The sequence below is a fragment of the Polypterus senegalus genome, chromosome 10 (assembly GCF_016835505.1).
Source record: "Polypterus senegalus isolate Bchr_013 chromosome 10, ASM1683550v1, whole genome shotgun sequence".
Taxonomy (NCBI): Eukaryota; Metazoa; Chordata; class Cladistia; order Polypteriformes; family Polypteridae; genus Polypterus; species Polypterus senegalus.
In genome coordinates, this window is record NC_053163.1 from 174,388,155 (window position 1) to 174,412,314 (window position 24,160).

At 44.0% G+C, this 24,160-nt stretch overlaps 1 protein-coding gene across 2 annotated transcripts in view; it reads left to right on the plus strand.

Moving 5' to 3' along the window:
* Window positions 1–11,970: 11,970 nt before the first annotated feature.
* The window catches only part of unc93b1 (unc-93 homolog B1, TLR signaling regulator), a 52,096-nt gene continuing 39,906 nt past the window's right edge, over window positions 11,971–24,160 (plus strand). Inside the window, exons 1-2 of one of the 2 annotated variants that reach the window (XM_039767633.1) lie at window positions 11,990–12,095; window positions 22,834–22,976. The gene's annotated coding sequence lies outside the window, so the exon portion shown is untranslated. Of the gene's footprint in view, window positions 12,096–22,833; window positions 22,977–24,160 lie in introns of both variants that reach the window. The other variant, XM_039767632.1, reaches the window with a different exon arrangement.

The window sequence follows — 24,160 nt, forward strand, 5'->3', positions numbered from 1 at the left end:
GGACTGCTTGGTTCTTATAAGGTATGTGAAAGGTGACACTTGTCATCCTTTCCTGGATTTTGCCAGTGTGATTAAATTAAAAACATGTTGGTGGAAGCTACCGAAGGCACCTGCATGGTTGACATACTGCTGGTTTACAGGGGATTTAGAGCAGATTCAGACCCCTTCACTTTCTGCACCCTTTATTTTGTTGTAGATTTAGTGTTGAATGGACACATGTGACATTGTAGTCCATCAATCTACACTCCATAGCCCATAATGACGAAGTGAAAGCATGTTTTCAGAAAGGGTTGCAAAAGTCAAAAGCTGAAATCTTACTTCCGCCTTTCCTGTGGCACTCTATGTTGTGCTGCGGTGCCTCCTGTTTGCTTCAATTCTTCTTGAGCAGTGTCTAGAACGTGACTGGAGCCCACCTGTGGCAAACTGAGCTGACTGGACATTGTCTAGAAAGGCACCTGTGCATCGAAGATCCCACCATTCACGCAGCATGTCACAACAAAACCCAAGCCGCGGTGTCCTCTTAAATTACCTTTGTTAACAGTCTGCTCTTCCTCCAGCCACCCCTCATTTTGTTTTATCTGTTGTTGCTTCAAAATTTGTTGCATTTGTTTAATTCAATAAAATAATAATAATAATAATAATAATAATAATAATAATAATAATAATAATAATAATAATAATGCCTTTGCCAACCTTGTGCTTGGAGTTTGAATGTTTGTGCCACTGGGGGGTGGCCCCCCCAAGTTCCAAACACCAAACACAACTCAGCTAGACACGGATTCAAGGTTACATAAAAAGTTATTTATTTTACAGTATCACCTTCAGAGGGTTATGGTCAGTTTCAAACTTGCACCTCTGTCTCCTTCTACTTCTCCACCCTGCAAACGTTGTCCACTTCCTTGATCCCGACTCTGACCCCCTGATGCAGAGGAGGTGTCTTCTAATATGACAGACACGACTGTACTTCCGATGTCGCAGCATTGTACTTCTAGGCCTAATGTTCTCCTGCAGCCCCCCTTGGTGGCACTTATGTATCCCTACCAGGGCTGCCCATCAGGACTACAGCTCCCAGTATGCCCTGTGGCTGTACAAATGGGAGTTCAACCAGAGGGATGCTGCTCCCCTTTCTATAGGGGTAACATATGGCTCCAGGAAGTAGTCTCCCTATTTCTTTTCATTATGGCCTCCTGGCAGGGAATGGTACCAGCAACGGACCCAGACGTGAAGCTGCATGTCCATCCACATCCTTCCATTATGGAATCTAACCACCCATCTCTGTAGGGATGCCAGTCCCTCCATTATGACATTCACACTGCCTTTTTTTACGAAAGAACAAGGACTGTGGTTTCCTGCTCCGTGTTGGTCCAGTGTGAAGAAAAGATTTATACACGTGACAGAAACACTAAAATGAACTAATTACACACCATTTTGTATCAAAACAAAACCGTACATTTACAAAAAAATGAAAAACTATCATAAGCTGCATAACATGCATCACAGGAAAATTAACGGAAGGAATTATTAAGGATAAGATTGAGCAACAAACACCTGGCAAGGATGGGAGTTATTATGAACAGTCAGCATGGGGTCAGAAGATGGAGGTCGTGTTTTACTAACATGCTGGAATTCTATGAGGAGGCAACAAAAGGATACGATCAGAGTGGAGCAGATGAGATTATTTATCTGGACTTTCAGAAAGCATTTGATGAGGTGCCACATGAGAGGTTGGGCATCAAACTAAAGAAATGGTAGTTCAGGGTGATGTTTTTAGATGGATCAGACACAGGAAGCAGAGGGTGATGGTGCGAGGAACCTCATCAGAATAGGGTGAGGTTAAGAGTTGTGACCAGCAGGGGTCAGTGCTGGGGCCACTGCTGTTTTTAATATATAGAAATGATTTAGATATGAATATAAGTAACAAGCTGGTGAAGTTTGCAGATGATACCAAGATAGGTGGATTAGCAGATAATTTGGAATCCGTTATATCATCACAGAAGGACTTGGACAGCAGACTGGCATGGGCTGATGTGTGGCAGATGAAATTTAATGTCAGTAAATGTAAAATATTACACATAGGAAGTAAAAATGTTAGGTTTAAATACACAATGGGTGGTCAGAAAATCGAGAGTCCACCTTATGAGAAGGACTTAGGAGTCATAGTGGACTTTAAGCTATTGACTTCCCGACAGTGTTCAGAAGCCATTAAGAAGGCTAACAGATTGTCAGGTTATATAGCGCCTTGATATGTGGAGTACAAGTCACAGGAGGTTCTGCTCAAGCTTTATAACACACTGGTGAGGCCACATCTGGAGTACTCGGTTCAGTTTTGGTCTCCGGGCTACAAAAAGGACATAGCAGTACTAGAAAATGTCCAGAGAAGAGCGACAAGGCTGATTCCAGGGCTACAGGGGATGAGTTATGAGGAAAGATTAAAGGAGCTGAGCCTTTACAGTTTGAGCAAAAGAAGATCAAGAGGAGACCTGACTGAAGTGTTTAAAATTAGGAAGGGAATTAGGACAGCGGATCAAGACAATGACATTAAAATGAGTTCATCAAGAACATGGAGACACAGTTGGAAACTTGTTAAGGGTAAATTTCGCACAAACATTAGGAAGTTTTTCTTTACACAAAGAACGATAGACACTTGGAATAAGCGACCAAGTAGTGTGGTAGACGGTAAGACTTTAGGGAATTTCAAAACTCGACTGGATGTTTTTTTGGAAGAAATAAGTGAATATGACCGACGAGCTTTGTTGGGCTGAATGGCCTGTTCTCGTCTAGAGAGAGTTCTGATGTTCTAATGTTCTAAAAACAGAGTTAAGCCACGATGACACTAAAAGAAATGTGAATTTTTTTCATGCTGTTCAGAAAACAGCAGAAAGAGAACGGCTGAAGATGGCGTTCAGACCCCTTCTCTTTTTGAACATTTTGTTTTGCTGCTGCCTTGTGCTAAAATCATTGACAGTCATTTTTTTATCCACATCAAGCAACACTTAATATCCCAGACTGACAAAGCGAAAACAGGATTTTAGGAATTTTTGCAAATTTACGAAAATAAAACACTGAACTATCCCATTGACATTAGAGTTCACTCTTAAAATCTGCCACGGGTACATCCCACTCTATTGATCGTCACTGAGATGTTTCTACACCTTTTTTGGGGTCCCGATTGGATGGATTAGGAAAGGCAGACACATATCTGACTATAGAAGGACCCAGCGTTGCGCAAAAATCAAGCCATGAGATCGAAGGAATTGCTTGCAGGACTTATAGAGAGGATTGTGTCGAGGTACAGTTCAATCAATCAATCAATCAATCAATCAATCAATCAATCAACATTTATTTATATAGCACATTTTCATACAAAAAAATGTAGCTCAAAGTGCTTTACAAAATGAATAGAAAAATAGAAGACGCAATAAAAAATAAACATAAGTCAACATTAATTAACATAGAATAAGAGTAAGGTCCAATGACCAGGGTGGACAGAAAAAACAAAAAAAAAACTTCAAATGCTGGAGAAAAAAAATAAAATCTGTAGGGGTTCCAGACCACGAGACTGCCCAGTCCCCTCTGGGCAATCTACCTAACATAAGTCAAACAGTCCTCTTTGTATTTAGGGTTTTCATGGAAGGACCTGATGATGATGGTCACGTAGACTTCTGGCTTTCAGTCCATCAATGTTGGACCGCTTATAACTTTGCAAGATGCTGAGAAATGAGTTCACGCTTTTGTTTTCAGTTGACTAGATTACTATAATGCACTCCTTTCAGGACCACCCAAAAAAGAAATCAATCGATTGCAACGAGTGCAGAATGGAGCTGCCAGAATCTTAACTAGGAAAAGAAAATCCGAGCACATCACCCCAGTTTTGATGTCACTACATTGGTTACCTGTGCCATTTAGAATTGACTTTAAAATGTTGCTTATGGTTTACAAAACCTTAAATAATCTCGCTCCATCTTATATATCGGAATGCCTGACACGTTATATTCCAAATCGTAACCTTAGATCTTCAAATGAGTGTCTCCTTATAATTCCAAAAGCTAAACTTAAAAGAAGTGGTGAGGCGACCTTCTGCTGTTATGCACCTAAAATCTGGAATAGCCTGCCAATAGGAATACGCCAGGCTGATACAGTGGAGCACTTTAAAACACTGCTGTAAACACATTACCGTATTTACACGTGTACCATGCGCACATTTTTTCCCGAAAATTAGCATTAAAAAATCAGGTGCGCATCATACACGAGGCAATGTAATTCTGTAATGTTTACTTTATCTGCTTGGGCTCGCTTGCTAGCTCGCTCTCTCTTTTGCTCACTTGCTCGTGCACTCGCTCTCTCTCTCGCTCACCTGCACGTGCACTCACGCTCTCTCTCTCTCTCGCTTGCTCGCTCACTCGCACTTCCTCTTGCTCACTTGCTCGTGCACTCGCTCTCTCTTGCTCACCTGCTCGCGCACTCACGCTCTCTCTCTCTCACGCTCTCTCTCTCGCTTGCTCGCTCACTCGCACTTCCTCTCGCTCGCTTGCTCGCGCTCTCGCTCGACAGCGCTCTCTCTTTTTCTAAACACTTCCTATACAATCACAACGCTCATCGTACACGGGGCAAAACTTTTTTGTGATTTTCTTTGTAAAAATTAGGGTGCACATCTTACACGAGGGTGCATGGTACACGAGTAAATACTGTACTTTACCGTGGCTTTCTCATAGCTTCATCTTAGTTTAATCCTGATGCTCTGTATATTCAATTAATTATCATTATTATTCATGATGGCTCCCAAATCCGTACTGACCCCTACTCTCTCTTCTGTTCTTTTTCCAGTTTTCTGTGGTGGTGATTTGCACCACCACCACCTGATCAAAGCACCATGATGTCCCTACATTGATGGATAAAAGGCCAGAAGTCCACATGACCATCATCATCAAGTTCTTCCATGAGAACCCGCAATATAATAAGGACTGATTGAAGTCATTTACTGTATGTTAGGTAGAATACCTAGAGGGGGCTGGGTGGTCTCATGGCCTTGGAACCCCTGCAGATTTTTTTTTCTCCAGCACTCTGGAGTTTTTTTTATTGTTTTTTCTGTCCTCCCTGGCCACCAGACCTTACTTTAATTCTATGTTAATTAGTGTTCCCTAATTTTAATTATTTATTTTGTCTTTTTTCTCTTTCTTCATCATGTAAAGCACTTTGAACTGCACTATTTGCATGAAAATGTGCTATAGAAATAAATGTTGTTGTTGTTGTTTAATTTTTCATGCCCTGTGATTCATAGTCGAGTAATCTGACATCCGTCTGGCGACAAGATCAGCAACTGAATTTCACAAGTTTGGCACCCCCTGTGTCTAGAAGTCCTGTAATGTGATGCCGACTTAAGAATTCTTCCAGATGACTATGATTAACTGATGTGTGAGTAACGTAGTGTAGGACATCACAATCAACTTGATCTCCCATCTGGTGTTGCTCCACGTAATGCCCTTAAAGGATTTAGAGTAACCAAAAATCCAACACTCTCTGATCGATATTCTAATATTTTTTTCCCCAAGTTGTGCCAGTGTGGTGCATTTCCCAAAGCATGTGAGCTATCGATGACACTGTTCATAATTTAGTACCATTACCAGATAATTGTAGATCTACTTGAGACAGATGAGTGCAGAGTACCATATGAATTACACCCTGATTTGCACAGCATTAGGGAAGAACGTATTTTATGCAAGGCCCTTATCCAGGGGTGTTCTCCAGTACAATGTCTGACCCTGCGCTCTGATCTCCAAAAGTAATGCAAAGAGACAATTTCCCATCAGGGAATACTAAAGTATATCTAAACAAAAAATGAATGGCTCAATTCCACCTCTTACTTGAAATTCTAGTCCAAAGGTCCTATTTCCTATCGAGATCTAAGATCATGTGGAGATACAGTATGTATGAAATTCTTCATCATTACTCCCTTATATGATTTCAGGCATAGATTTAGGACCAGTCTGCCAATCCCTGTGACAAAATATAACAAGCATGGCATAGAGGGTGGGCTCTGTGTATGCTGACAACCAATGAGCACTCACCTGAACGTACAACGCATATAATGCAGCTACGAGGAACAGGAATCTCTGAATTCTAAACATGTCTGGAAAGCAATTTTAACCAAATTTTGTAAAGGGTTTTATAAGCGCAAGCAAATAAAAAAAGTAATTTTTAAAATCATTTTAAAAGCTGCACGAGAACATTACAAGTCAGTAAGACTGTGGTGTTTTGGATCCACAGCTCGCTGAGCAAATAAATAATCACCGCACTCGCGGCGGCTTAGTGAGTAGGCGTGGTGGCCATAGCAAGCCACGGGGCGATCTGCGGTGTGCACAGGTGAGGAACTGCCCACATCCGTGATTGTTCCCGTGGCTAACGTGCTGCAGCTGCTATGGCCCCTCGCTGTATAAAAGAAGTGCGAGTTGGTTGGAAGGGGAATGAGAGAAAAAAAAAAGATCAGAGAAAAGAGAAAAAGAGAGGACGGAGGTTACAGGGAGTGAGGGAGCAAGTAAGTCGGTGCAAGAGACAGAGACAAGGAGCGAGCGAGCGCTCGTGGGCAGCTGCGAGAAGTCAGGGTGTTAGGCCTACACCCAGGAGTTGGAGTTGAAAGTCGCTCCCGCTGAGCGAGGAGGTAGCGGGAGTGACCAGGGAAAGGCGACTGGCCGCGGAAGGCCGGAAAGGCAGCGGGAGTCGGGAGGCTTGGTCGGGGATTACCCAGCGTGAGCGTCCTGGCCGTTGGATATGAACCAAGTCTCGGGACTGGGATGAGTGCCATCCTGAAGCCAGGGATCGGGAGGTCTCCAGTCTCGTGTGGATGTGAGGTGTAAAAGGGCAGCTGCAGAGTGTCTCGCCGGCTGCAAAACCCATGGGGGAGAAGCAGGTGAGACACTAACAGGAAAGATGCACCAGGCTTGTCATTGTTGTGGATTTTTAAAGACTGCTTCCTGTATGAACGCTTTAACCTCGATTTTAAAGGATTGTTTTTTCTATTGTTTTTACCTCCACGTTTTCTTTTATTGGATTATTTATTGAACTATTTTGGAATCACTGCACTTTATTTGAACACTGTTTTTGATTGTCTTTTTCATAAAAGCACATTTGTACCATCCCCTTGCTCAGTTGTTGCCTCTACTGTCTAGCTCATCTCGGTGACATTATCGACGGTGTTGGGTTCAAGGGCTTCCAAACAGTGATGGGAGCGTGGAGCCGAACCCGCATCGTCACAAAGACATGCAGTGTGACACCTTATTAAGATCAAATATCCACTCCTGGTCCATGCTAACACTAACGTAAACCAAACTTCAAACTGCAAATTGTTCAAATGAGGCACAGACAGACTTCAGCTTGATCGAGTCGCTCTCAGACGCTAGGAGAGGCACTATACAGAGTAAAGACTCATGGGTTCAACAAAGACAAACAGTGGATCCTCAGCAAATACATTTTTAATTGAAGCAGCAGCTAACCATTACCGGATCACTTCAGTGACACAATGGAAACTGCTGCCCCCAAGTATCTCCAGTGCACATCGTACACCAGCGTATCCCTTAAAATACTCCTTGACCTATTTCATGGTAACATGAACTCCGCAGCTTGGCTTTCAATCCCTCATTCAGATCTGCAAACCGAGAGGTGATTGAAAAGACCGAATGGTAACCACAGTCTCTTCACACGCATGTCGCCCTCCCCGCCGTGAACAGTAATTTAGATCCATCCTGATGGGTTATTTAATCAGTTAAACAAGCTGCATTGTGTTACAGGATGCAGAGGTGAGAGGGCAGGCCATAAATCAAGAGCTCAAACCGGGCTGTAATTTATAATCTGTGGCGTGACAATGAGCGTTAGGATTTAAATCTCACAGGCTGCCTCACCATGAACACAGAGAGCCTGCGAGAACCTGACCATACTCTGTAAGCCAGAGCGCCTGATGGACGCCTGGTGGACCTTCTGAGTTACATTCGCTTCACTCAGACTGCTGTATGAGTCTGGGGCACAGCGGGTAGCGCTGATGGCTCATGGATCTGCTGTCCTGAATTCAAATCTCATGTTGGGTCACAATCTAGGTGGATTTTCCTCGTGTCTGCCTGGTCTTCTTCCTACATGGTAGGTGGAATGGCACCTCTGAAAGGGCCGTGGCTTCAGTCCGAGTGACTGGAAGTGCTGTGGCCTCAGAAAAGTATTTGAGCCCCTTCGCTTTCTTCACCTTTCGTTATGTTTCAGCCCTTGTACTAAAATAATTTTTTTTTCCCCGACATCAAGCAACACTTAGTATCTCAGAACGACAAAGAGAAAACAGGGCTTTAGGAATTTGCACGTTTTTTTTAAATATACTTCTCAAAAAAATGATAGGAACACTTTTTAATCAGAGTATCGCATCAAGTCAGTGACACTTCTGGGCTATTGATCTGGTCAGTTAAGTAGCAGAGGGGCTTGTTCATCAGTTTGGTGCACTAGAGGGGCAACAATGAGACGACCCCCAAATGGGTTAACAGCTGGAGGGCGGCCACTGACATTTTTCCCTCCTCATCTGTTTTGTCACTCATTTTGCATTTGGCTACGGTTAGTGTCACTACTGGCAGCATGAGGCCATACCCGGACCCTACAGAGCTGGCACAGGTAGACCAACTTCTCCAGGATGGCACATCAATGCATGCCATTGCCAGAAGGTTTGTTGTGTCTCCCCTCAAGGGCATGGAGAAGAGTCCAGGAGACGGGCAGTTACTCGAGGAGAGCTGGACAGAGCCCCTCGTAGAAGGTCCTCCACAGTTTGTTGTTCAAGTGGACCTCCAGGTCCTTGTAGCTCTGAGCCACTTCCACCTTCTCCATCCGGATGGATACTGGTCTGGGAGGCTACCTGGCACACTGAAAATCCACCACCAGCTCTTTTGTCTTGCTGATGTTGTCCCCGCACCACAAGACAAAGTCCTTTACAACCGTCCTGTGCTCCGACTTGTCTCCATTATTAATGATGGAAGAGTCATCTGAACATTTCTGTAGATGGCAAACACTAATAATCTGCTGGAAGTGTAGAACAGGAAGGGGAACTGGACAGTTCCCTAAGGTGCTCCAGCATTACACACCACCATTAATCTGACACAATACAATTAAATGTTGAACCCTTCACCTTCTTGGCGTTTATCCTGACTCAGAATTCTGTGCGATGAAGGTTAAGCCCGAGGCAGACTCAGGGTGACGTGTAATGATCTGCTTTACATTGTTAAGACCGACTGACTCTTAGGACAGTAGTCTGCTGCCATCTAGTGGTGATGCTTAACCACAGAGGTCTTCAGGTTACGTTTTCTACACATTGCCGGTTACAACTGGTTGAGTGATCATCTTGCTCTGCAGACCATTTCAGAGATGTAATTTCTCCAAACATGGTTTTCTAATATGGCGGGTATTAAATGAAAACACACAAACCAATATTTTTTCCAGCTTTACTTATTCAATGCCACCTCTAACATCCAATTGAAAGATATCACAGCTACAGTTCAGGAGAATTTTACAAAATCAAAAACAAGAAATCCTGAGATTAATAAAGGATCCCCCAAAAAACCTCAATGAGGTGTAAGTGCCCACCATTGCCATTGCAGACCATGGGTACTGGCAGTGATCAGTTGTAATCCGTGTGATTAGTGAAGCTGTTCCTGGTCCATTCATTCCCTTGCTTGGTAGTGCAACTGACAGCAAACAACTGACTGTGGGTGGCAGGCCACTTTCAAAAGATCGCAGTTGTGGACGGACATAAGGCAGGAGATGGAGACAAAAACATCTCAAATGATTTATCAATCCCAAGGAGCTCAGTAAAGTCCATAATAAAGAAGTACTGGGACCCTCCTTGGATCCTCCAAACTGGATGGAAGAGCAAGGAGGAAACTGGTAAGAGTGGCTACCGAGAGGCCAATGGCCACTTTGAAGGAGTTGCAGGATTTGATGGCAAAGAGTGGTCATTAATGGCATGCATGTGACAACAATTTCACAAGCTTTCCACAATTGTGGCTTGTTCAGGAGGGTCGCACTTCTCAAGAAAGGCCTCATGAAGGCTCGTTTGAGCTTTGCCAGAATGCACCTTCAAGATTCTAATGCCAAGTGGAAAAAAGGTCTTATGGTTGGATGAGACCAAAATCAAACTAATTGGCCTCAATACCAAATGGTACACCAGTCCAATGCAGCTCACCATCCACCACACACCATACCTACAAGTAAAGCATGGAGGGGCCAGCATCCTGTTGTGGGGGGAACTGGGGCTCTTGTTAGGGTAGGAAGAGAAACTGATGGGGCAAAATACCGTCAAATTCTTGAGGAAAACCTGCTACCCTCTGCCAGAAAGCTGAAGACGGGCAGAACGTTAACCTTTCAACACGACACCGACCCGAAGCACACAGCAAAATGGACCACACAGTGGCTGAAGGAGAAAAAAGTGAATGTCCTGGTGTGGCCAGTCAGAGCCAAGACCGAAATCACTGTGAAAATCTGTGGAAAGATCTGAAGATAGCAGACCACCAACACTCACCATCCAATGTGACCAAACTTGAACAGTTAAACTGGAAAGAAGAGTGGGGGGCAAATATCACTCAATCTGTGCCAAGCTGATAGAGAAGAATCCCAACAGACTCAAGGCTGTCATTAAAGCAAAAGGTCGGTCAGCAAAATGACATTAAAATTGGGTCGAGGCTGATCCTTTATTAATCTTCAGTATTTTTTGTTTTTCATTTAAAAAAAAAATTCTTCTGAACTGTAGCTGTGATTTCTTTCACTTGGATGTTAGAGATTCCATTGAGTAAGTAAAGCTGGGAAGAAATACTTTTTGTGTGTGTTTTCATTTAGTTCGCTTCCCAGTTCCTCTCTGCGTGGAGTTTGCATGTTCTCCCCGTTCTCCCACAGTCCAAAGACATGCAGGTTAGGTGCATTGGCGATCCTAAATTGTCCCTGGTGTGTGCTTGGTGTGCCCTGCGGTGGGCTGGCACCCTGCCCGTTGTTTGTTCCTGCCGTGTGCCCTGTGTTGGCTGGGATTGGCTCCAGCAGACCCCCGTGACCCTATAGTTAGGATATAACGGGTTGGACAATGACTGACTGACTGACTGTTTTCATTTAAGGCTGTAAAGCAAAAAAAAAATAAATAAATAAATAAAAGGAATATTTCGAAGGGGTGATTCTTTTCTATACCCACTGTATATCTCACTGGCATTTTGCTGTGCTTCACCATGGAATGGGATGGTCAGACATTGGTATGGTGCCAGGTGGTGGTTTGTGTCTTCTGCTATACAGAATTGCACAGTTTTCTTTTTTTTTTTTCTGTGTTGATGCTGATTCACCTTGTTTGAAACTTTTGATCCAGGGCTGTGACTACCCAAGTTTGGGTGGACTTGTAGAGGACTGCAGTATGGTCTGCATATTGAGCCAATATTGGAGCGCTTGTCTTGAGCCCCCTTCTCCTGCTGTCCATGGGACCGCTTTATAGCCGATTGCTGCAGGTATTCCCGGCCCATGTCCTACATGAGGTCTGGTGCCATATCGAACCACGCATCCTGTCGAAACCTGCGCCTAAGCTGTTCTGCGCAGGCGCAGTACACCTTTCACCTCATGCGTCTCCGTACCCATCGATTTGTGCAACCTTAAGAAAAACACTTTGGCTGATGGTGTGTAATACCATAAAAATCTTACGATCATTTCGATATTTTGACTTTCAAACCAGTAAATATTCGCTACGGTAGTATATTTCGACAAGGCAGCACAAGTCGACCGAACACCGGACCCAGAGGCGTTGCAGTATTGATAGATAATACAGAATAAAGAATTACGTACAATCGATGGCACAGATTGAAGTGTGTAGCAGGAAAACAGCGCGGGGAGTTTCTTAATGACTTCCTCAAAGGTGATGGATCACATTAATAGCGAATAAAAAAAAGTAACAAAAAAAAAACACGCCCTCTCTCGGTCGCTGCTGCTTCCCCCGAAAAGAGGAAGTTCGATGTTGTCTTGCTGCCAGCGCAGCCTCCGGTCAGACAGCACACGCAGGGACGTAGCTGCGCCTCCGCCTCTTCTCGGGCATTGGACGGACTCGAGTGCCAAAGGTAAGCGGCGCTTGTGGAGGAGCGAATAGGGGAAGGGGGGAAAAACCGCGATCGCTTTACTCGAAGATGCCAGGCTTCTCCCTGCTGCCTACGGCGGGCGTAAACATCAGCCCCGTCACCTGGAGCAAGCGCTCCTCGCCAGCACACCGCTGCCCCTTAGTGGTCCTGATTTCAACTTCTCTGTCGTTTCTAAATGTGACTCGCCGTAGCTGCTGTTGTTGAATTCTGCTTGGTGTAGATCGCAGTCAATATCTCAAAGATCGGCCTACTCAGAAATCTGCTTACTTTAAAGCTCCGGCAGGTGAGCAGGAGTTCCCGGCGGTGGAAGTGAGATTTTCGCGGCGCAGTAGTTAGTGTGAAGACTTTACGGCTCGTTGAGACTGCGTTCGCATGCCGGGCTCAGGCGCTGGTCGACCCTGCGCTTGTTCTGTGTCGCGTGCATTTCATTTGTTACAAGTTTTTTATGCTTCTCATAAGGTTCCTGGGAAGAGTCTTGAATTTTCACGGCTCCAGTGGTTCCCACTTTCTAAGTGCAACCCATGTGCGAACAGAGATGGACAGAACTTTATTTGTTCTTTGGGGGAATGTTGGCATTTTGCAGAAGCAATTAAAAAATACACTTATAAATTGATACATGTATGTATATATCTATACGTATATATGTATGTATATACATATGCATACTGTGTATATATATATATATATATATATATATATATATATAGTGACGGGCAGCCACGGTCATTACCTGGCCGAGACGCCAGCTAGATAGAAGGCCCGGGTTGGCGTGGGTGGGGGGGCTATTGTGGGGAGAGTATCGGCACTGCACTGCTTTACCCGACCTGCTGCTTAAAAGCCCCCCTGGACTGCAAAGGCGCCTCGGATTCCCACAGGGCTGTATGGGAATTACTATTTGCCGGCACAGCCCTGTTGGGTTCCGTGAATGCCGCCAGGGGGAGCTGTGGGAGCTTCGGGTCGGGGAAGATAGCAGCCTTCAAAAGCCATCTCCCCCGTCCTTCCTTTAATGAGGCGTCCCGTCCGGGCCGGGTAAAGATGCTGGCCATCCCTCACAATATATGTATATGTGTGTGTTTGTGTATGAGGTGTACTCTCGATTTTCAGAGCTCCCATTGTGTCTTCATTTTTACTTCCTATGTGCAATACTTGACATTAAATTTTATCAGACCCACACATCTGCCCAAGGCTGGCTGCTGTCCAAGTCCCACTGTGATTTATTTATTTATTTTCAAAGCACTTTAAAAACATTAAGGCTGACGAAAGTGCTGTACAATAAAAACACAACAATTCTAACACACAGTAACCAAAGGGTAAATGAAGCAGAAACACAAACACATAAGAGCTGAAGAGATTCATAATAAAAAGTACAAACCGGATTCCAAAAAAGTTGGGACACTGTACAAATCGTGAATAAAAACTGAATGCAATGATGTGGAGGTGGAGGATAGAACATAAATCACGGAACAAAAGTTTAAACTGACAAAATGTATCATTTTAAGGGAAAAATGTTGATTCAGAATTTCATGGTGTCAACAAATCCCAAAAAAGTTGGGACAAGGCCATTTTCCCCACTGTGTGGCATCTCCCCTTCATCTTACAACACTCAACAGATGTCTGGGGACCGAGGAGACCAGTTTCTCAAGTTTAGAAATAGGAATGCTCTCCCATTCTTGTCTAATACAGGCCTCTAACTGTTCAATCGTCTTGGGCCTTCTTTGTCGCACCTTCCTCTTTATGATGCGCCAAATGTTCTCTATAGGTGAAAGATCTGGACTGCAGACTGGCCATTTCAGTACCCGGATCCTTCTCCTACGCAGCCATGATGTTGTGATTGATGCAGAATGTGGTCTGGCATTATCTTGTTGAAAAATGCAGGGTCTTCCCTGAAAGAGAGGACATCTGGATGGGAGCATATGTTGTTCTAGAACCTGAATATATTTTTCTGCATTGATGGAACCTTTCCAGACATGCAAGCTGCCCATGCCACACGCACTCATGCAACCCCATACCATCAGAGATGCAGGCTTCTGAACTGAGCGTTGATAACAACTTGGGTTGTCCTTGTCCTCTTTGGTCTGGATGACATGGCGTCCCAGATTTCCAAACAGAACTTCGAATCGTGACTTGTCTGACCACAGAACAGTCTTCCATTTTGCCACACTCCATTTTAAATGATCCCTGGCCCAGTGACAACGCCTGAGCTTGTGGATCTTGCTTAGAAATGGCTTCTTCTTTGCACTGTAGAGTTTTAAGCTGGCAACAGCGGATGGCACGGTGGATTGTGTTCACTGACAATGGTTTCTGGAAGTATTCCTGAGCCCATTCTGTGATTTCCTTTACAGTAGCATTCCTGTTTGTGGTGCAGTGTCGTTTAAGGGCCCGGAGATCACTGGCATCCAGTATGGTTTTGCGGCCTTGACCCTTACGCACAGAGATTGTTCCAGATTCTCTGAATCTTCGGATGATGTTATGCACAGTTGATGATGATAGATGCAAAGTCTTTGCAATTTTTCGCTTGGTAACACCTTTCTGATATTGCTCCACTATTTTTAAGCGCCTGCGGTGGGTTGGCACCCTGCCCAGGATTGGTTCCTGCCTTGTGCCCTGTGTTGGCTGGGATTGGCTCCAGCAGACCCCCGTGACCCTGTATTCGGATTCAGCGGGTTGGAAAATGGATGGATGGATGGATCTTTAAGTGCAACATTGTGGGAATTGGTGATCCTCTACCCATCTTGGCTTCTGAGAGACACTGCCACTCTGAGAAGCTCTTTTTATACCCAATCATGTTGCCAATTGACCTAATTAGTGTTTATTGGTCTTCCAGCTCTTCGTTGTGCTCAAATTTACTTTTTCCAGCCTCTTATTGCTACTTGTCCTAACTTTTTTGGGATTTGTTGACACCGTGAAATTTGTGAATCAACATTTTTCCTTTAAAATGATATATTTACTCGGATTAAACGTTTGATCTGTTGTCTACGTTCTATTACAATTAAAATATTGACATTTGCCATCTCCACATCATTGCATTCAGTTTTTATTAACAATTTGTTTAGTGTCCCAACTTTTTTGGAATCCGGTTTGTAAACAGATAGCCAACATATCATACCGGGTCAAAAGCCAGAGAGTCAAAGTGTGTTTTTAAAATAGGATTTAAAGACAGCTAGCGAAGGAGCCGGCCTAACGTGCAACAGCAAATCGTTCGAGAGTTTTGGGGCTGCAACTGAAAAAGCCCGATCACCTCGGTGTTTGCATCGTCCCGTGGGAACACGTAAAAGCATCTGGTCTGCTGACCTGAGAGAGCGAGACAGACGGGTACATAAGGGTGCAGCAGTTCCGACAAATAAAATGGGGCACAACCATTAAAGGATTTAAAACCAAATACAAGGATCTTAAAATGGATTCAAAAACAAACTGGAAGCCAGTGAAGGGAAGCCAAAATCGGGGTAACGTGCTCATGCTTTCTTGTGCCATTTAAAAATCGAGCAGCAGCATTTGGCACCAGCTGTAGGCGAGCAATGGAGGCCTGGCTAATTCCAAAAAAGAAGCGCATTGCAGTAATCTAGACAGACGAGAGGTCATAAAAGCATGAATCACTGTTTCAAGGCTTGATTTTTTTGACAGCCATCTCAACTCGAAAAAGCGAGATTTTACCATCGTGTTCACACGGCTTCTTGATAGTGGAATCCATTTTTACATCTAAATTTGTGATCATGGATTTCTCAAATTGAGCCACAGTTTCTAGATGATCTGCCAGTCCATCTCTCTTGGTATCATCTGCTAACTTGACCAGCTTGGCAATAAGGTTGAACTTGAGCTCCTGTAGATTTGAGTGGTCCCTCCAGGCTCCCTGAAAGAATAAACTGCAGGGACACTGAGATGTCCGTCGGCTTCTTTTCCTGAATCCACTTTGTCGGTTACAGGGCTACACAAGCTTGGACTGGGACCCTCAGGACTGAATTTAAGGGAAGCAGCAAATTATCCCTGCCTGCCTGCACTAAAGCAGGGGTCCCCAGCTCTGGTCCTGCAGGTTTTCATTCTCACCCTTTTCTTAATGAGTGACCTGTTTTCGCTGCTAATTAACTTCTTTTGAGTTCATTTTAATTGACTTGCTCTTGAATACTCAGACCCCTTAATCGTTTCTTTTTCCTTAATTAGCAGCCAAACAATAATGAGATATAAAATGAGCCAAAACAACTGGTGTCCGTCATACAATGTCTGAAAATGAAGAAAGATGAGGGTCTCGGGAATGCTGATCTGCTCAGGTCCCCAGTGCTCTTAGAAAAGAGAAAATCGACAATTTCAGAAATGGCTGCTATTGCACAATGAGAGCAGCAACAAGCCATGGAAGTAAAGAACGAGTTTAATTAACGACAAGACTCGGCGCCTAATTAAGTAACTGGTTGGAGTGAAATTGGTGTGAGTTTGAGGCCCTGACTTAGCTGGTCTTCTCTTGGCTCCCTCACTTCACATTTCATTTCTGTTTGGATGCCATTTAAGGAAAACAAAATGAAGAAATTCAGGGGAACAAATCTTCAAAAACAAGTCAATTAAAATGAAAGGAAAAGGAGTTAATTAGCAGTAAAAACTGGTCACCCGTTAAGGAAAGGGTTAGAATGAAAACCTGCAGCCATTGTGGCCCGCCCTCCAGGACCGGAGTTGAGGACCCCTGCACTTAAGCCACACTATAACGTCACATACCAGATGACACAAACGAATGTCTTCAGCCAGGGTGTCCTGCCCCTGTTTGGAACAAGGAAAGGTGGCTTACCTGGAGAAGTGTTAAGGATGTGTGTCCATGTCAGCCATTGAACTTGAGTCCCTGGGCCTTCTATCACCTTAAATGTTGAACATTAAAATTGGTGGAGGGACAGGAGCCAGCTGACCATTAAGCAGGTGTCTAATCTGGGGTCCTCCAAAGACTCTGCACACAACGGGCACTCGCAGTACTACATGAACATCGGGTTGAACTGTTAATGCGCCGTCGTCGGCGTCAATTCCTTTATTTAAACACATTTAAAAAATATCGAAGTGAATACTTTTCTCTATCAGGTACTGTGGTCTCGTTTCAAGTTGAGTCACCCCCAGTGACCTACTGTGTGACCCTGAGAAAGTCATGTAAACCTTTGTCTTCTTTAACGTGCTTCATTGTTAACTGTGATCATCGTTTTCACTCCTGATGAGGGGCCGGGTGGGTTAGACCACCTCCTGGAGGATCCCCAGACTGCCCCACGGCTAACTGAGGCAGATCATCTCTCTCTAGCGGTGCTATGAATATCCTCCGTGGAGGTACATCAGGCAGCTTAACGGTTACTTCATTTATTATTAGTATTATTTGGCTGGCAACTTTACAGAGATACAGTTGGTTACATTTCTGTTGTTGAAACACAGGCAAACAAAGCGACTCACTTATGGCCACACAGCACCAGTAGCAAGATTTGAACCCCCAGCCTCAGAACTGTAACCACTAAGACACACTACCTGCTCTTTGAATTACTATACGGCAGGGGTGCCCAATGCGTTGATCACGATCGACCGGTAGATCACAAAGGTAGTAGTGCAGGTAGATTGCGTTGCATTAAAAAAAAAAATTTTTAAACATTAGTCTATCACATATCCTCTCTATGCTGTTTGCCACTTGATTGACATACAAGGTGGCCAGTCTGAGATCTCGTCTTCTAACGCACTGCTCATCCCGCACACAAGATCAAAAAACTGCAAAACTCCGGCTGTGATCCCTTCCAATTTATATTGACTAAAGAAGGGATTTAAAAAAAAAAATGTTGGTTATGGGCTGGATGTGGAATTGGAAGAGGATTTGTTTCTCTCACAATGTCACAATCGAAGTGCGTTTGTCTGATCTGTCAATCTATCATTGCTATTCCAAAGAAGAAAATGTGGAAAGGCACTTTCAAACTGTTCATAAAAACTACGAAACTGACTACGAAAGTGATTTAAAAAAGAGAAAGGAGAGGGAACGAAAATCGCAGTTAATTGGACAGCCGTCATTTTTCACTCGGCTGAATTCAAAAGCAAAGGCTGACACACTGAAGCGTCGTTCCGGGCGAGTCACTCGATCATTAAGCATAAGAAGTCCTTCCAAGAGCTACCTGCTTGACTGCATTACTCGGCTCTACTTATTTATGTGAGTCAGCCTTTTCCCACATGAAGATTATTAAATCCAAATACTGTACTGACCATAAATGTATTGAATTGTTATTGTGGCATAAGAGTTATTCGGTTATGCAAGGTATGACAACATACATTTTATGTATAAAGTATATTCGGTATATACAGCTGTATATATATATATATATATATATATATATATATATATATATATACATACATATATACATACATATACACAGTGCATCCGGAAAGTATTCACAGCACATCACTTTTTCTACATTTTGTTATGTTACAGCCTGATTCCAAAATTGATTAAATTCATTTTTTTCTTCAGAATTCTACACACAACACCCCATAATGACAACATGAAAAAAGTTTACTTGAGGTTTTTGCAAATTTATTAAAAATAAAAAATTGAGAAAGCACATGTACATAAGTATTCACAGCCTTTGCCATGAAGCTCAAATTGAGCTCAGGTGCATCCTGTTTCCCCTGATCATCCTTGAGATGTTTCTGCAGCTTCATTGGAGTCCACCTGTGGTAAATTCAGTTGACTGGACATGATTTGGAAAGGCACACACCTGTCTATAGAAGGTCCCACAGTTGACAGTTCATGTCAGAGCACAAACCAAGCATGAAGTCAAAGGAATTGTCTGTAGACCTCTGAGACAGGATTGTCTTGAGGCACAAATCTGGGGAAGGTTACAGAAAAATCTCTGCTGCTTTGAAGGTCCCAATGAGCACAGTGGCCTCCATCATCCGTAAGTGGAAGAAGTTTGAAACCACCAGGACTCTTCCTAGAGCTGGCCGGCCATCTAAACTGAGTGATCGGGGAGAAGGGCCTTAGTCAGGAGGTGACCAAGAACCCGATGGTCACTCTGTCAGAGCTCCAGAGGTCCTCTGTGGAGAGAGGAGAACCTTCCAGAAGGACAACCATCTCTGCAGCAATCCACCAATCAGGCCTGTATGGTAGAGTGGCCAGACGGAAGCCACTCCTTAGTAAAAGGCACATGGCAGCCTGCCTGGAGTTTGCCAAAAGGCACCTGAAGGACTCCCAGACCATGAGAAACAAAATTCTCTGGTCTGATGAGACAAAGATTGAACTCTTTGGTGTGAATGCCAGGCGTCACGTTTGGAGGAAACCAGGCACCGCTCATCACCAGGCCAATACCATCCCTACAGTGAAGCATGGTGGTGGCAGCATCATGCTGTGGGGGGCAGGAACTGGGAGACTAGTCAGGATAAAGGGAAAGATGACTGCAGCAATGTACAGAGACATCCTGGATGAAAACCTGCTCCAGAGCGCTCTTGACCTCAGACTGGGGCGACGGTTCATCTTTCAGCAGGACAACGACCCTAAGCATACAGCCAAGATATCAAAGGAGTGGCTTCAGGACAACTCTGTGAATGTCTTTGAGTGGCCCAAAGTTGAATCTGATTGAAAATCTCTGGAGAGATCTTAAAATGGCTGTGCACCGACGCTTCCCATCCAACCTGATGGAGCTTGAGAGGTGCTGCAAAGAGGAATGGGCGAAACTGGCCAAGGATAGGTGTGCCAAGCTTGTGGCATCATCTTCAAAAAGACTTGAGGCTGGAATTGCTGCCAAAGGTGCATCGATAAAGTATTGAGCAAAGACTGTGAAGACTTATGGACATGTGATTTCTCAGTTTTTTTATTTTTAATAAATTTGCAAAAACCTCAAGTAAACTTTTTTCATGTTGAAAAATTCTGAGGAAAAAAATGAATTTAATCCATTCTGGAATAAGGCTGTAACATAACAAAATGTGGAAAAAGTGATGCGCTATGAATACTTTCCGGATGCACTGTGTGTGTATATATATATATGTAGGTAGATCATTTCAACCTGGTCATTTTAAAAGTAGCTTGCAAGCCGAAAAAGTGTGTTCGGTTCAACTCCGTGCTCTAATGTCACCTCGCTTCAGTTTGTGCCATTGTGACCCATTCTATAAATAAATGAAGTAACGAGCTTTGATATTAGCACGATTTCCAAAATAATGTCTGCTCAGTGTTTCACAATGGTAATCCAGTTCCCCTTCCCTGATTTTGAATGTTGTACTTAACTGACTGTGACATTACCCTTTGGGGAGGCTCTTCTTTCTAAATAAACTGCTCAAAAAAATTAAAGGAACACTTTGTAATCCGAGTCTAGCATCAAGTCAGTGACACTTCTGGGCTATTGATCTGCTCAGTTAAGTAGCAGAGGGGCTTGTTGATCAGTTTGGTGCACTAGAGGGGCAACAATGAGATGACTCACCAAAACAGGAATGAATAGGTTAACAGGTGGAGGCCACTGACATTTTTCCCTCCTCATCTGTTTTTTCACTCGTTTTGCATTTGTCTACAGTCAGTGTCACTACTGGTAGCATGATGTCATACCCGGACCCTACAGAGCTGGCACAGGTAGTCCAACTTCTCCAGGATGGCACATCAGTATGTGCCTGCCATTGCCAGAAGGTTTGCTTTGTCTCCCAGCACAGTTTTAAGGGGATGAAGGAGATTCCAGGAGACAGGCAGTTACTCGAGGAGAGCTGTACAGGGTCCCTCTTAGAAGGTCCTTAACCCATCAGCAGGACCCACCGGTATCTGCTCCTTTGGGCAAGGAGGAAGAGGATGAACACTGCCAGAGCCTACTAAATGACCTACAGCAGGCAGGCCACTGGTGTGAATGTCTCTGACTAAACAATCAGAAACAGACTTCATGAGGTGGCCCTGAGGTCCCTGTGCTCACTGCCCACCTAGCACAGTGGAGCTCGATTGGCATTTGCCATAGAATACCAGAATTGGCTGGTCCACCACTGGTGCCCTGTGCTTTTCACAGATGAGAGCAGGTTCTTCCTGAGCACATGTGATAGACGTGAAAGGGTCTGGAGAAGCCGTGGAGAACGTTATGCTGCTTGTAACATCGTTCAGCATGACCGGTTTGGTGATGTTCAGTCTGGGGAGGGAGGCATATCCATGGAGGGATGCACAGACCTCTACAGGCTAGACAACGGCACCTTGACTGCCATTAGGTATCAGGATGAAATCCTTGGACCCATTGTGCAGTGGCTCCTGGGTTCCTCCTGGTGCACGACAATGCCTGGCCTCAGTTGGCGAGAGGATGTAGGCGGTTCCTGGAGGATGAAGGAATTGATCCCATTGACTGGCCCCCATGCCCACTCACCTGACCTCAATCCAATAGAACACCTCTGGGTGGGACATTATGTTTCAGTCCATCTGACGCCATCAGGTTGCACCTCAGCCTGTCCAGGAGCTCAGTGATGCCCTGGTCCAGATCTGGGAGGAGATCCCCCAGGACACCATCCGTCGTCTCATTAGGAGCATTATATATATTTTTTTGCCATGTCAGAGCTCTAGTGCTGCTGACATATCTGATCACCGACAACATTAGGTGACTTCCTCTGTGTCACCCACTGAGACCAAACTGGGAGTGTGAGGCTCTGAAGTCCAACGCCTGTGCCACCACGTCACATGCCCGGCCTCACTGGGTGCTAAACTCGCCTCTTAACGTCCGGTTTGTCTCGCTGACTCTTTTACGGCTCCTTCAAACTGAAGCAAAAAGAGAGCTAAAAAGAAAAAATACAACAAAAAACACCAGTTACTAAATACAGTGAGTCATTTCCTAAGATATTCTATAGTAGTATTTTTAATTTATTCTGTACACCATCATTCCCTTCCACCTCTCAAACTGAAAATAGAGAAATGAAAGATGAAAAATGAAAAGTGTAAATAATGAAAGAAACAATTTAATTCATTAAATGCCTTGACGTTTATTTTTTTAAGAATAATTTCATTTTCCATTCATATTGATTTCTTAAAGCTGGAGTATACTGTACTTCTAGGATGTGCTCTATGTGCATATACAGGATATTACACATATAAAGTACATTTACTGTAGGGTGGCACGTTGGCGCAGTGACTTCTGCTGTCCTGTTTTCGTACCCCAGGCCTGAGTGTCGTCTCTGTGTGTTCTCTTTGCTCTTCTGAGGTCTTCTGGCGCTACTGTGGTTTTCTCCTACACCACCATCATCTGCATGGTGAGTTCATTTCCTCTAATATTACTGGTCGTGTTGTCACATGTCGTGTATGGCTACCTGAACGTGTGCCCTCCACTGCACTTGTGTCTTATCCAAGACTGCATCATGTCTTCCAATTAGTGCCTCTAGGGTGGGCTTTGGCTTCCAGTAAATTGCAGTCCAGGAAGTTGGATACAATGCAGTACAATTTAGTTTTGTATAGCCCAAAATCACACAAGAAGTGTCGCAATGTCCTTTAACAGATGCCTTGACTCTCTAAGAAGACAAGACAAGGAAAAACTCCCAAAAAAAACTCTTGTAGGGAAGAAAAATGGAAGAAACTTTGGGAAAGGCAGTTCAAAGAGAGACCCCTTTCCAGGTAAGTTGGGCGTGCAGTGGGTGTAAAAAAAAAGGGGTGGGGTCAATACAATACATAGAATAGAATACAAATAATCCTCAATACAGTATAATAGTGAATTAGAAATATTACAAGTACCAAGCAGAATTTAACAGTAGATCCCATAATCCCATAATATGATTTGGATTTGTTTAGAGTCCTGGAGACCTCGGCCATCAAGGTGCCTCCTCCTATTGGCTACTCCACAGCTGAGACAGCGCTGGGCCAGCCAATCCAATGAAAGGACCTCTCTACCTGACTATTCCTGCGATCCGCCATCAGTGATGACTTTACCTTAGGTAGGCAAAACAACTTGGCAGGTGGGCCGTGGCACCAAGTGCCACATTTGAGTACCGAGAAGAGAAACAGAATAGGTGAGGGTTAGTAACGAATTATAATTATCATGTTACTTATGTTTTAGTGCTAACGACTAACAACAGAGATTCAGTCTGTACAGCTAATCAGCAGCTCTAGTCAGGGTGTCTTCAGCCGGGATTTGTAAGCTGAGTCTGAAGGGGCATCTCTTATAGCAGCAGGCGGACCGTTGCACCGACCATGGATGGATGGATAGTTGAATATTTATTGTATATACAGTATATGTGAGTGTCTGTAGAGTTTGTGTTTTTTTATGTTTTATACACATAATCTGTCCATTGTTGATGTGTGTCTTTGTGTGTGTGTATAAACGTTTTAGCACACATCAGTTTTTCTTCAAATTTAATCTATAAGCAGCGCTACATGGCCCTGATTGGACGTCTGGGGAGAATGCAGGGGCTGCTGGGGAGAAGACCGGTCAGCGGGAGATTTCAAAAGTAAGCCGGCTCTACAGTGGTTTGTGTCAGAGGTTACCCGGCTTTCTTGTCACCTCTGGATCATCGCATTTCTGTGGCTGTGCCTACCTGTTGTGTGGCTTGTTGTTCTTGTTAGGTGCCGTTGAGTCGGTTTTGACTCATAGCAACCCTGCATCGTGTGAGTAGCGAGTTTGATTTATCATTGTGCTTCGTCAGAGGGAGCGCTCCCAAATCTCGCTACCTCTCGCCGCATCAGGAATACCGGTAGCACTGTCTGTACTTTACTTACAGCAAGCTGGGTTGTCATTTTTCTCCTCCATTTCACCTCAGTTGTTGCCGCTGCATATTAGACTGTGTTATGGACTTTGTCGTTTGTGTTTATCGTGTTTGTTGTTGTTGTTTCCATATTTCTACTTTTGTGATCGCCGATCGGGTAGCTTGGGAGGGTTTGGTTTGGTTTAATGCTTAGTTAGATTTTTTCCTTCTGTTTTTTTATTTATAGATAGATAGATAGATAGATACTTTATTAATCCCAAGGGGAAATTCACATAATCCAGCAGCAGTATACTGATACAAAGAAACAATATTAAATTAAATAGTAATAAAATGAAAAAAATTAAAATAAAATTAATGTTAGCATTTACTCCCAGGTGGAATTGAAGAGTCGCATAGTGTGGGGGAGGAACGATCTC